At 40.7% G+C, this 11625-nt stretch overlaps 1 pseudogene across 1 annotated transcript; it reads right to left on the reverse strand.

Moving 5' to 3' along the window:
• Positions 1-959: 959 nt before the first annotated feature.
• On the reverse strand, positions 960-6600 carry LOC147698026 (ubiquitin C-terminal hydrolase 7 pseudogene; annotated as a pseudogene). The gene has a single exon (XR_015299172.1). The product of XR_015299172.1 is annotated as a ubiquitin C-terminal hydrolase 7 pseudogene (transcript).
• Between the last annotated feature and the right edge of the window lie 5025 nt (positions 6601-11625).

Consider the following 11625-nt stretch of genomic DNA (forward strand, 5'->3'; position numbering starts at 1 on the left):
AAAACACTCACTGAGCTGAGCCGTCAATTGACATGATTTGTTTCACAAGCAGGAGGTTGTGCCTACGAAGACCAGACCACTGTGGCAGGGGGGTATTCACACATACCTTTCTTACCTTCAGTTACCTACCAGGGAAAAGGATGTGGCATAAAGATAACAGCTGCCGACTTAGGAACTGGAGGACCTTGTTCAAGTCTCTGCGTCTGCTAAACATCCTGTGACTCTGGGAAAAGCACTTAATATCTCCTTGGCTCAAAAAAAAAAAATGAATGAATGTTTCCTTGTGTAATGTAACTGGTGCTCATATAAAGCGCTCCAATGCCTTCAGGTCGCATTTGCGCTATATTAAACTGCGGTAAAAAAACTAAAAATGTCCAGGAATTCTGGATTCCAAAGAGGTTACAGTACCTCTACAACCAATCCATCACCATTTCACCTGCAAGTCATGCATTAAATTAAAGCCTGGAATGTTCAGTAACGCAGACCTTCCCCCTCCTCCTCACACACACCCATAATGTCATATTTTATTATTAACATCGATTAGTGTGAGAAAGGGACATTACGCACGAGTGGTTCACAATTCCCCTCAATAATACATGGTAAAAATAGCCTATTACTCTTGGCTGATATGCACATATATTTCCTGCCTACCTGTTTTCAAGTGTAGAACTTAAATGTAAAAGCATTTATATAGAGAAATTGTAGTCAAATCACTGCAATTATAATAAATAGGCATTGTCAATAGGGGCCTTTTATTTTTTTTGCAAAGTGACAGTAACATGAAATTTTGAGACAGTAAACATTGTTGTAGGAGTTCTTTTCTCAAGTTAGTTAGGCTGTACTACGACAATCATAAGTAATTTGATAGCCAGTTAATGTACTACCTAAACATTAACTCTGATTTAACCTTAAAGAGAAATTCATACAAATGTGTCATAAAGAGTGGTCATTACCTGGGCCCATAATCTCAAGAGACAGCTTTATACAAACATATGAGGGTAGCCTGTATGTTTTTCGAAGTGAAAACTTAAATCACAATTATAAAATACGACAAAGATCTACATTTTAGGAAAGTTTAGGTCAGAAGATTTCTCAACCGGCTGCCTCACATGTGCTTACTACACTGATGCAAAGCATGATGGATGCATTTAATAAATATTTTTTCTCATTCAAATCCAATTTCTTTCTGCAAAAAAATGTATGTGGGCAAAAATCCCTTTCTTAACTCACACAATAAGGAATGGTGAGATTTTTGCCACCACAAATGGAATTTGATAACAGAACTTCTGCCAGTATGTCAGAATTTGCATGTGGGCAAATCTTGCTGCAGGGGAGGGTCAGCAATCAAATTGTGATGACCGCCCATAATCCTGCAAATTAGGATGTATTTACCAAGCACTTGTATGTAATTTCACAATTCACAAAGCGGCAAAAAGAGGTTTTTTTTGGGGCAGGAGTAACTTAATTTTCAAGTTGGAATATGGAATAAATACGCTAACAATGTATGGGGTGGATTCAGGGCGCTCTGTCTCATGCAGATGCTCGTCCCATATAACCTAGTGACCAAATGTTATACACCGAGCCAATTGTTATCCTCTGGACCCCACTTGATATTCCAGTGACACACCTGACGTCCAGAGGAGTCTGTTATATATTTTTCACCACCAAATAAACATCCATCTGCCTCTCTTCTCACAGTACTGTATAATACCCAGTTATATTTGAAAACAATGACAAAAAATATTTAACATAACTCCTGGTGCCCTGTGTAATAATCAGTTTTCCATTCCTTATAAATCGTTGTCGTAACAGAGTGATTGTAAAATGGCCCAGTGGAAATGTAAGGGTATTGTTGTGCTTTGGAAAATTCCAATATGTATGAAAGCTGTATGAAAAAGCTCAGGATGAACCGAACCTGTCAAGGAGAAGTCATTTTTACATTTACTACATAATATGGAATTCATGTATCAACTCAGAAAGCCAGTCACCAACATTTTAAAACTGTTTATCATATTTATATTTACCACCATTACATAACCTTTGGTTAACTAAAACAACCCCATTCTGAAAAGTAAAAAAAGAAGAAAATCAGTAATAAACATCTACGTTCTCTTGTGGTATATGCACGGATCTTGCCTTTTGCATACATTGAATTTACAATAATGCTCTGGGATTGCATGGCAGTTGGAACACACAGGCAGGACCAATCTTGGGTATGGGCGAGCTGGGCCTAGGCCGGGACGCCAAATTCCACCACAAAGCCTGACGGTCTGTGCAAGCAAATCCCATTTGCAAGTGCAAAATCTCAGCACTCTCGATTTCGTGACTTGGGAATGACATTTTGCACTCGCAAATCAAGCTTTTGTCCACAAAATTCTTACATACACAAAAATGCTTGTATGTAGATTCTATCACGTTAGAAGTATTGCCCAAAATGCATTTGAAGAACATACATTCAAAGTAAATAGTCAGCAGCAAAATGTAAGCTGTACAGGGAAATGTTGTTGAACACTCTTGTTATCAAACCATAACAATTAAAACTGCAGAAATCATTGTAAATGATTTATAAATTGAATTGGCAAATAATTTATAAATTGAATTGGCAAATAATTATCGCCCGGCGCTGGCTAATTAGAAGTGTAGGCAAGCAGGCTCTTAGTTCTAAATGCTTGATATCTTTTGTGTTTTTTATTCTCATTCTCGTCTCCAAAATCAAACGTGTATAAGAATACATACACTCCAGGTTCATAAAATATGTGTGCTGTTTGATATTTAAGGCACATTTAGTAGCAGGTGACAAATCGTTTTTTAGCCTTTTATCAGTATATCTGCTTGTCGATGCTGGGTGTATAGAAGTAGTGCGCCTAAACCCTAACCGATATGGCTTTCCATTTAAGCAGCATTTGTGATCTGAAAGTCCCTACTAACTGGCCACAGCCTATACAATGAATCAGGGGGCATTTATTGATCTGAGCTTTGCTTCTATAAAAAAAGGTATTTGGAGTAAAGAAATAAGTTTGATAAATATAACATTAATGAGGTGCAACGATTGTTTAAGAACAAGCCCCACCAGGATGGAGGAAGACCAACCTGCATCTGAATGTAAGTCAGATTAATATTTCATGTTTAAGTAATTGCAGGGGCTTTACAGAGCACGTGGACACAAACTCGCTAGTTTAACATGAACACCTGCAGCATCCAAACTAAGAATACCAATGTATTTTAAGACAACCATAAGGTAGAGCTTCAAAATGAACTATCTCAAGGGAGGTCTATAAGCAGTAGGGCTTGTGCTGATTGATTTTACAGTTAATGAGCAACAGTGACGTGTTGCTGTTTAATAACGACATCTGCACACCCTTAGTCTACCTCATGTTATATTAACTTTGACATCAGTTGTGAATTTTAACTGCTTTCTGAAGGTACGTAAAAGGATTTCTCTTCACAGCTTTGTTGGCATGGTCAAGCCCTAGCCAAGTTCTTAAGTGTGGTGCAAAACCCGGCTGAGGCTCAAAATCTTTCAAGCTCACTTCATATTCCTGCTCATTTATATACTCCCGTTGGCCCATACTTACAATCGCATACTTAAACTTCTCAAACTCTTTCTCTGGTACATCTAGAATTGCCTGAATCCGTTTCACCACTTCTCGAAAATGCTCCCCCTGCTGTATCCTTAGAAAAAATGGATTTCCAAATGTTACAAACACTTCTTTGTCAAAATGTGTCACTGTAATTAGCATCTCGTCTTCACTTATGTCAACCTGGTCACCTGGAATTTCTTCTATTCGAAGTGTGTGACTTACTGCAGGCAATAAATGTTCTAAAAGCTCGCACTCCTGATGGATACCAATTATTTTGCTGTTTACAATTCCTACAAGTCTTAATTTCCCAGAACCCTTTTCACTGAGTTGTACCATATTTTTACATTCTTCCAATACGTCATGAACACTTCCATGTTTGTCTGGGTACAGTGTTATTTCCTCTTCCCTAAATGCACTGTCAAGCCATATAAATTTAAAACTCATCCTATTTTCAAGGTCAGTAATTTTCATTCTGAGCTGCTGGTAGCAAAGTTTCTTGCATTGTCTCGGTTTTAAAAAATGGAAGATGTCCCCCAACGTACCAGCATAATCATGTCTTAGTGGACTACCAGGCCCATCCCCCTGAGATTTGAAAAACTGGAGCAGCATTGGATCAGTGTTGAGCCTTTGAGCAATTGTCATGACAACCTCTGAATAATTCATTTGGTCAGATAATGCAACCGAAAATCCAGGATCGTTAGGAATAGTTTTATCACAGAAGATTACGTCTAAACGGTGGTAAAGGTCTCTGAAGTAATGCTTTGCTAATGGCAGATCGCTGTTACTTTCTACGTCACCTTTCTGAAAAACTATAATATCACCATCCATGAGTTCATCAAGTGCTTTATCAAGCGGCACATCATAGTCTTTAATTAATTCTGTTTCACCTGGCTTTATCTCCTCAAAAAGGATAAGGTTTGTCCCATTCAAAAAACCAGCTCTTTCACACATAACTGGCAGTAAGTCACTTATTTTACTAGATATTGGCAAGCAGACATACCCACAGTAATTTAACGTGTGAACTTTCGGGTCATACATTTTCAGAAACAACATGACATCATGGTCATTATCAAACTTTGGCAATGTTGCTCCATTGACTGACATTTCTGGATCTAAACATTCCAAAAACGCAGTCCAAATATTTTCACCATTGCTGAGTTCAATCATTTGCCTGCTACACTCAGCTTCATAATCTAACATACCTGGCCTTCTAGTACCATTTCTTTTATCCTGCATAGGCCAGAGTCGTAGCTGATCACGTGGGTACCCAATGGTCTCCGAAAGAATATGAACAAAGTCTTCTAGTGTAGAGTTTTTTAAGACCTTAAAGACTGTGTACTTTACTGTTTCCTCATCATACAAATCATTTCCTTGGTGAGAACAAAAATGTTCCTCTGTCACAATCTGCACTTCCATATAGAGGTGAGCTTCTTGCCGCACTTTCTTTTTGTGTGCATCTTTCCTTTTGGCTTCTTGTAGTCTCTCTACAAGCTGCAGAGGAATATCATCATCTGTGACTTCACGCAACACTTCTTTCAGCTTAGATTCCCTGATGTAAACCAACATGTAAGCATTAGTAAACAGACGTAAGGACATACCATCATCATAGCTTCCATAGTTATGTTCTGTGGCCTCTTCTTTTGTACACCTGGACACTACATCATCGTCAAACTTGCACCATTTACCGTCCCCCTTGGGATTCAGATAAACAACATAGTGCCCATGATGGTTATCACCAATATGAACTAGCACTGCATGCAGGATGTAGTTGGCAGGATCATCAACATCGACTTTAAACAAAAATTGATCAAGGTTTAGGTACTCTGGAAATTCGAAGCGATCATTTATTTTGATATCTCGGTCAGCTTGTGAATCATACATAAATCTCATTAGTTGCAAATGCAAGACAGGGGGCAACGTAAGAAACTTCACACCTTTCTCTGCCTCTTGCAAGCCATGCTCACCAGCATCATACTGATTCTCCCCATCCAGCTGTTCCACAGCCACATAGTCTGCAAAGGACTCCAAAATGTCCTTCTTTCCCTTGATGCTGACTTGGACATCATAGTAATCCTCAATACGCTCAGAACGGCATGCCACATGCTTGCACTGTATGTAGGAGGTCATCTTCCCGCGGAAGAGCTTGGGTATAGTCCCGTCTACACATGTGCCCTTCATTTTATTCTCCATGTTGTCCAGCAGCACCCTACAAAGTTCCTGAACATCGTGCTGCATGAAACTGTCTAGCGTCTCCCATCCAAAGGACTTGGTGAGCTTTCTGGTAGCCACTGGTTTGTCACTGTGCTGGAGATCATAGAACACTTCCTGTAGTGCCAAGGGGACACTCTTGGCTGGGTCATCATCCTCAGTGGGCATCATGTATACAGCCTGGCGCAGCTGGTTAGTGAAGAATAGGGTTTGCAGCAGGCTGTTCATATAACAGGTAGCCCCTTGGTTCTTTAATCCGACATAACCAGTATGCTTCTTTGAGTCCCAAGCAACACCATGCGGGACATCGGCCTGCATCCATACCTGGAAAGTCACCTTATCATCTTGGATGAAGCCGTTGGCGGGATGCGTCAGCTGGTGGCGTGGCATGAAGCCATGGAATCCCCAATCATTTTGGAGATGATGGAAGCGGTGACTGATATAGCGGGAATAGGATTGGGACTCGTGGGTGTGGTGTCGCACTCTCAATACTGCATGCGCCTGGCAGGACCAGTCCTGCGAGTCTGAGTCGCCATTACACTGTAAGAAGAAACCGACTGTGATGGGGTTAGGCCCCTCAGGGACAACACGTGGCATTACCAGGATCCTCCAAGGCAGCGTGCGGACATAGAAAGGCTGGCTACGGACAGATAACCGCTGCTGGCTGAAGCGCTCGATCGTAAAGCTGAAGTTGGACTCCGCGCGCCAATGGCCATCCTCCTCCTTCTCGGCGGTCGGAGAGGGACTTTCACCGGCGTTATTTTCCACCCCCTCCGCTTCTACCTCCATGGCATCAAGTGCGCCTGAGGACTGCCGGCTCATGCCAGCCAGCAATCAGAAATGGGATGTAAATACTACGCTTTCTCGGACACAGGGCCAACAGCTGTTTCCGGTCCTGCCCCCACGCTTTCTCGCGCCGCCCGCGCGTGCCCTGTTCCGAGTCAGCACAGCTGAATTGAACGACCTTGCGCGGAACAGTGTTTTTTCAAACGCCGGCGGCGCCGTGCGCGCGCGCTTCCTCCCCAGCCCCAAGTAAATGTTGCAGAGAGGTGCTTAGATTGAGCCATTTAATTTTCCGTACCGAAACTCCTGTTGGGCTTCGCCAGTCCTGACACTCCGGCGCTTGTCAGTTCTTGCAGAAGCAAAGTAGAAGCAAAACCACTTTGGTGTTTTGAAACAGCGCACGACAGAGCCCTGGAGCAATTCAGTAATGAAGAAGTTCCGCTTGTTTGTGAAGAGGTGCAGCAGTTATTTGAGAAACTTAAATAGCCCGTTGTAAGTTTTTCAGTCTAGTCCGCAAGTGCGGTGAGGCTTGTTATTTTATTATTGTTTGGCTTGCTATTATGTTATTGTTTGGCTTGCATCTGTGTTGGGGCTGCTCTGCAATGTAAGATGAACGGATGTGTGGTAAACGAAGAATAACTCGTACAACCCGCTTCAAGTTAACAGCAAGTTAGGTTCTTTTTTTCTGATTTAAAAGTATTTTAATACATTTTATACATACAGTTATCATCGCTTTACCACAAACAGGCCAAACTGGCTGTCCTTGTCAAGGATACAGGTAAGTGGTATATTTGTTTGGCTGTCCCCCTTTCCACTGTCTTGCTAGAAGAATAAGAATGTATTGTATTGTAATTGCATTTATATAGCGCTTACTACCCCTGACGAGGCGTCAAAGCGCTTTTTCGGCGAGTAACACGCTACTCCGGGACCCATAGAGGATTAGTTTTGAATTAGTATAGTGAAACATGCAAGCACATTTTAAGTGGTGGCTATGTTAGTTGTTTGGATTTGGAATGATAGCAGAAGGATAGAGGAGGACAAATGTTTGTATTCATATAGCGCTTGTTGATGCACGCTACTCAGGAAGCCTACAAAGGATTAGAGGTGAATTAATATGGTGAAATATGAAGTAATTTCAGTGGTGGATATTAGTCAGTTACTTGGAGTGAGAAGGATAGCTGAGGGATAAAAGGGGAAGAAAGATTTGCATTCATGTAGCACTTGTTACCCCTGTTGGGTGTTGAATCGCTTTTCTGACGAGTAGCACGCCACTCCAGAACCCATAAAGGATTACTGTTTAAAATTAGTATAGTAAAAAAAATATGAAGTAATTTGAATAGTGGATATGGTATTCAGTTATTTGGGTAGTATATTAGTAAAGTTTAATATATTGAATTTGAGAAGTGAATATGTTAGTCTGTTAATTTCGATTGAAAAGGATAGTGGAGGGATAAAAGAGTAAAATATTTATTTATTTATTTTTAGGTCTTAGCAATAGGAGGAGGCTTTTGGATGAGTAAAAAGGAGTTTTGGGTATTGCTAAATGAGAAAAATGGCAGCATTTCTGGCCCTAGTCCCGACCAGTCTCGAACAGGCTCAAACAGGCAACTACCCTGTCCCCTCTGCCCTTAACAGGCTCAAACAGGCAACTACCCGTGTCCTCTCTGCCGTTAACAGGCTCAAACAGGCAACTGCCCTTGTCCTCTCCGCCCTTGTCCTCTCCGCCCTTGGCCTCGACGCCCGGGCTGAGACGCCCTAAGCATGCTTCGTTTCACCAGAAATGCAGAGAAATAGAGAGACGGGCATTTTCAATAAAAGGGTTATTTATTGAGCAGTCGTCTTTCTCATGCAAGAGAAATGAATTGCCATAATTGCAATACTTGTCATAAAGTAAAGTGCGTACAGTAAAGGGAGTATTATGAAATAATACTGTAAAAGCATTTATATGGTTTCTAAGCCAGAAGATACTTAAAATGGATAAAATACATACAATGATAAAATAATGACTAAGCGGACTCAACTGGTGTTTCTAAGATACTCCTACCCCGGTGTACCTAACCTAAGCCTAGTACGTGGGAAGGAGGCGATGAGTTACAGTTTTTGCCAAGAATCTGAATCAAGAATTTTCTATGGGTCTAATCAGCTCCGTACCTTCGGTATAGAATGAAGGAGGTCTTGTATCTCTCTCTCAGGACTCGATCTCCCAGCAACCCGCAAGGGTAACCGGAAAACACTGGAGCTGGATTTCTCGGCAGGAGAAAAGACAGCGTATCTCTCAGTGCGCCAGCAGGGAGGGTCGGCTTCCTTCGGCACTCACATCAGCAGGGCGTCAGGCAAGTAGATAGCCGATCTGCTCCAAACCACTGTGTGTTGCATAAGGCAGATACTGGTATATTTATACCTGGAAGTTGCCTAGTTTGACGTAAGGTTGGACATAAGACGTCACTAAGAACTGGCAGTTCTTTCAAGACTCCAGGAGTTCTAGGACAAATCAAAACAGAAGCAGGGGGAATTCCCAGGCTGCTGGAGGCTTGGTTTGTTTAAGAACGCGTTGTGCTTTCTAGGAGTCTATGGGAGTAGCCTTGCCGTATTTGGACTGCATTGGCTATGACTTAATATGGATATGATTCTTATGCCTTTATAAGGATATGATTTGTTATAACCACATAAGGGCATAAATCGGGAATGTCTTAATTAGGGTCCTAGATACATTCACAACATCCACTCCACGTATAATGTTACAACTTTATTAAGATTCCTGCTACGAGTCCCAAGATGAGAGGCAGGCCGCCGAACACAGAATGCACGAAATTCGGGAAGATGCCAAGAAATGCTTCAAAGGGTGCTAGCAGTCCCGAAAAAATTGTCTTAAATACATGTGCAATGCCGCTGGTATCAGACATGTTTAAGATTTGGCTTAACGTTTCTACGAAATGTACCGGGCAATTTGTTGATAATAATGCATGTATCTCTGCTGCTGTCCTTGCAACTTGCAGATCATATGTTTCTCTAGACGAGGTTAAAGGCACAGTTGTTTGTAAAAGAATAGACTTTATTCTGCTTAAAGTATCAATTCGAATAGAAGAGATATTCAAAGAAGGCCATATTGCCGCCTCCATGTCTGGTTTGCTGTTTGGATACAATACTTGCATACAACAAGTAACGCTCACGTGATAGGCTTTTCCTGGCACCATGCCACAACAGCTGTGGTCACTTATTAGAACGTAGCTACCGTTGGAAAGCTGTCTGAAAAAAGGCTCTATCTGTGTAGCAGGGGAGCCGTGCAGGTGACATGAAAGGTTATTTGATGAACCTTCGCAGGCTCCATGCAAGTTAATTCCTTGACACAGGAGTGTACCGCTTAGTGATTTTTTACAGTTGTTACCACTAAGAAATACCTCTTTCTTGCCCCCACTCCAATATCTATATGTATAAGGCAAATTCCAGGTTGACTTGATGTATCCTTTACCCAACCTTTCATACAGGCCTGCTGGTATATACTTTTGGCAGTATTGAAACTGAATATTTGTTATCGGGATTGTAATGGTGCCATGTATTATCCATTCAATGACCGGTCGTTCTGACATTGTCAATGGTAATTTTTCGAGTTTTTCAATGCTCAGCACCGTATAGTCTGCCCCTCTTTGTGCCCAAGAGATTTGTCTATCAGTAAGGTTATAGATAGAAAATAATGACATTGTGTTGATTAGACGCCATGGCACGTTGCCTGAACGCAAATTTTGTAACGTCCAGCCTAACTGTACAATAGAACATATTTGGGACTGGCCATGTTGTAACATTAGCATATCCTGTTCTATTATATCCATAGCAGATGATACAATGCTGTCCAGTGAATACATTCTGGAGGACAGAGTAGTTAACCAATTGTCTACTACAGAAAGTGATTTTTCCAAATTAATACGATCAATTTCTCGTATTTTTTCTGCTGTTTCAATTTGTGTTATTTTTCAAGCTTCATTGTAAGCTGCCTATATACCGGCGTATATGAAACGTTTTTGATGCTGTTTGCCAGGTCCCAGTAAGAAATCTCGCAAGTCAGCACCTTCTTTCAGTAAAGTTAAGTGTTGCTTAATTTCGGGTAGTGTGGATTTCTGTAGCCATTCGAGGCATAGCTTTCCTACACTATATGTTGTTATTATCCTTGGATGTTGTCTCTGGGAATATCTTGGGTCTGGCCTATTCTCTTTGAACCCCTGTATTTTGTTCAGGAATCTATTTTGACAGTTATTAAAATCTGTGGGCCAGATCAACCATTTTTTCCAATCAGGATTTTTTCTGTTTTGTTTTAAAATATAGGACACGTCTAACCTCTCATCTGTAGTGTTGTTTCTATCAGGCATAGGCTTTGGTATAGACGAGTTGTTTAAATCCTTTATCTTGGCTAGACCAAGACAGGTTGTTTGTTGAATGGTGTCATTCAGGAACATTATTTGTTCGGGGATCATGCAGGCTCTGAATAATGATTCTAAACCTTGTACCTGCCATTCTTTTGTACCCCAGACAGTTTTTGTCTCAATGTTGTTTTTCCATAATTCAAAACCAAATGTAGACATTTTTTCATAAATTTTTGCCAAATAAATCAGTTTAGTGTTTGTCAACATGTTTTTCATTCCTGTCTTATTCATCATTTCAAAATAAAACGTTTCTGGATCAGTGATATTAAACCCTGAGAAGTATGGGTATTTCTCTAAAAATGTTTTCGAACTGCCTTTTGGTGGAGTTAGACAATGTTCCCATTGATTATAACTGAAAACATTTCTAGGGTTAGCAGATTTATGCAAATAATGATGCCCATAATGATTATAGAAATCATTTCTTCATAATTTGATGAACCTTGTAAATGATCATGTTTTGTAAATTTTGCTGACATTTCTAAATCTGACATCATATTAATATTTTCAAAATCCTAATCATCAGAGAAAGTACTAGGTGATACAAAGTCACTTAAAGATATCATGAACTGGTATGGATATTTCAAGAGTTCAACCGGGCCATAGATTTCGTAATCAGTATTGTCCCATGCTACACCACC

The sequence above is a fragment of the Lissotriton vulgaris genome, chromosome 8 (assembly GCF_964263255.1).
Source record: "Lissotriton vulgaris chromosome 8, aLisVul1.2, whole genome shotgun sequence".
Lineage (NCBI taxonomy): Eukaryota > Metazoa > Chordata > Amphibia > Caudata > Salamandridae > Lissotriton > Lissotriton vulgaris.